The following is a 3479-nucleotide window of genomic DNA, read 5'->3' as shown; positions in this document are numbered from 1 at the left end:
TTTCCTATCTGAAGGAGCACGGTCTCCAATGAGAATCCAGGCTTGACTCCAACAGAATGATAATGGCTCTAAGGGCTCCAGAAAACCGATGCAAAATTAGAAGACAGCAAGCAATACAGATGGGTGAATGGGTACAGATGTTTTAGAAAATTACAGTGAAGTTGCTGATCACAGACATTTAATTAATGCTAAGTAGATGTTCTATTTTGTGCTGTGATTGTTGTTATTTTTCCCCAGTGCTTTGTCTGATAGCAGCATTTCTTCAGGGTTTTTTTTTTTTGGTGTGTGTTTTTTGTTTATTTTTAAGTCGACATGATCAGAGAAACACTATCAGTTTTAAGAACAGAACATCGGTTCCAGAATTTTGCTCATTATCATCATGATTGTTCAAAAACTTCTGAGCTTGTGGCTATGACAGTTTTAAGTAGGCCTTGCTGATTATATTTCAGATAGTCAAGAATACAGATTTCTTGTTTAATTGCAGCAGCTTAATGTGAATCCTGGGAATAGATATTAATTATTTTGCTCAGTGTGTATCAAGTCACTTGGAAATCAGACTGATATCAATTTCGGCCTTAAAAATCCATAAATCTATACTAAAAATAGGGCATAGAACTAAGGTCAGCACAAGTTGTTATCTTAATTCCATGTTTTGTTTGAAAACAGAAGATACTTTAGAATAATTAAAACCTGTAGCTTTTATCAATAATTCACTAAAGTGCACACTTCTATAAACAAGGAAATAGTAACATCAATTTCATCTGGTTTTAATGGCTTACATCAGTTTTATTTTCTTTCTTTTAGCAGTGAATAGGCTTGTGTTAGATTAAAAATAACGTTTGCTAGCTAAATATTCTGCCTGACTACTAAATGTTTGAGACTTAAGATTCACTCGGATCCACATTCTGAATGAAAACGTTCTTAAATTCTCTTTCTACCATATCACCACTCTTTAATAATGGGTTATAAATAGCCCAACGAATTATTTTAGTCTAGAAAGTAGAACAATTTTAATTGTGGAGTCGTTTTTTTTTTTTTTGGTGGAGGGTGGGGGTGGGTAAGAAATTAGCCTTATTTTAGAAACTTTTTTTTTTGTCTGAATTTTGGTTGTGAAAGCAACCCAATTTCTTTATCTTCACCTCTGCAATGGATTTTATCATGTATAAAGGACTAGCAATAGAGCTACTTTTCATTATGTTAGGATATATGAAAGCACACTGAAAGTGGGGCAAGAAAAATGACTAGATATTTTGGGACTGGCTGGGCAGAGAGGTGAGAACCTATGATGAAGTCACACTACAGGGGATGGTTATGCCCTGTGGCTGTGCCTAAGGCTATGGTGCTTGGAACAGAGTTTAAAGGGTCAGTGTGCAAATTAAACTGCCAAAAAAAAAAAAAATAGGACGTTCAAATCCAGATTTACCTTTTCTCAGCTTTATTTTTAAACTCTGTCAAAACCCACAGTGCAGGATTTTTTTACTGAGCCAAGGGTTTATTTCTCCCTCTCTCTTCTTTTGTACTGCATTTTCAGAAATCAGCCAGTATGCAGATAAGTTGCTGGAACAGTAAATGATATTAGCTTAGACCAGACAACTGTTATTGTAAATGACATTTCTCTTTCTTTCTCTGTCATTCCCTAATTTTTGCAAATTCAGTAGTTCAGGATTTTATTGGTGGAAGAGAATATATATATATATATTTTAAATTGTTTGCTTGTTTTTTTTTCTTTTTAAACCACACATGCAAACGAAAAGAAAACCATATGAAAAGGATATGATGAACATCAAAAACTTTAAGTTAATATTTTAACTACTCTCAGTTACCATAGCAGGATTTTGCAAGTGTTCTGCGTAGGTTAAATGTGAAGCTACCAAGCACCAGGAAAAAGGTAAAGCTGAGAGTTTCCAAGTTAAGGATGTTCATTGCATGGCATCTTATAAAAATAAAGACAAGTTCCTGTTTCCAACCCCTAATGCAGCATGGTGTGGACAGGGCTTAAAGCTACATCAACACTTCTTCTACCTGCTTACAGCTTGAAGGTGATTTGGGTGCTTGAAATAACTGGGATATGCCAAAAGCAAAGCTATATTTCTATCACTAGCTTTCCTCATTTATTTACACTGCACACAGAGCGAAGGTGTTGTAGTTTGTATTCGATACAGCACTTTTACCTTCAAGAATAAATACTGTTCACTAAAGACCCATGTGATCACTAGTATCACAAAATTATGTATCACCCACATTTACTCCTAACAAACCAAAATTAGCAGAAAAAAAGAAAAAAAAACATAACTAAAATGTTGGTAATTAAAGGAGTCTGACCAATAAAATGCAAGAACAAGAATGTCTTGTGCAGCATATAAAACTAAATACAAAACAAATATTGCAAAAATTATGGAACTCTTGCCATGATGGGTGTCAAGACATCAGGTGGTTAAAAAGCAGTAGCATAAATGAAAATGGAACTTCAATTATAATTCCACTGGGGAGGGATGCAATAAACAGCATAATGGAGATACCGCTATAACCATTACAGATCACAATTTCAGTGGCTGCTTTTTTTTTTTTTTTTTTTTTATGACAAAGAAATAAGTAGCACTGGATACTGTGTGATTATGGGACTGCAGGTAAGTACGAGAGCACCTAAGTGCAGCTCAAAGGAGTTCCAGCTGCTCCAGCCAGCAAATCAGCTTCATTGGGAGCCCAGTTTAAGTACCTCTATACTAACACACATAGCATGGTGAACAAACAGGAAGAGTTAGAGATGTGTGGACGCCTGTAGGGTTGTTGGTGTCACAGACACAGGCATGATGGAATGGTTCCTACGATTGGAGCGTTGTAATGGAAGGATATAGGCTTTTCAGGAAGGAGGGGGTATCACCCTCTATGTCAACAATCAGCTGAAGTGTTGAGAGAGTTGGGGCTGTTCAGCCTGGAGAAAAGAAGGCTCCAGAGAGACCTTATAGCAGTTTTCCGATAGCTAAAGGGGCCTCATAAGCAAGATGCAGAGAAAGCCTTTAGCAGGGCCTGTTGTGACAGGATGCAGGGTAATGGTTTTAAAATAGAGGGAGGCATATTCAGACTTGATATAAGGAAAAAATCTTTTAAAATGAGGGTGGTGAAACACTGGAACAGGTTGCTGGAAGAGGTGGTAGATGCCCCATCCATGCAAACTGTCAATGCCAGGTTGGACGGGACTCTGAGCAACCTCGTCTGGTTGGAGATGTCCCTGTTCCACGCAGGGAGGCTGGACTAGATGACTTTTAAAGGTCCCTTCCAATCCTAAATATTCTGTGATTCTATGATTCTACTTTGGAGAAAATGATACGAGTTTGTTAGTACCTCACAGAGATACAGGACACAATTGCTTCAGAGGGCTCAGTATGCACAAAAATATATTGAGTATTTTATATTTGCAAAAGATACTTTTCTTTCAAATACTTGGGTACCTTCAGAGGTGGTCTTGTAATTCTTGAAAG

The sequence above is a fragment of the Chlamydotis macqueenii genome, chromosome Z, assembly GCF_036417535.1.
Source record: "Chlamydotis macqueenii isolate bChlMac1 chromosome Z, bChlMac1.mat, whole genome shotgun sequence".
NCBI classification, from domain to species: Eukaryota; Metazoa; Chordata; class Aves; order Otidiformes; family Otididae; genus Chlamydotis; species Chlamydotis macqueenii.
This window is presented reverse-complemented; position numbering follows the sequence as displayed.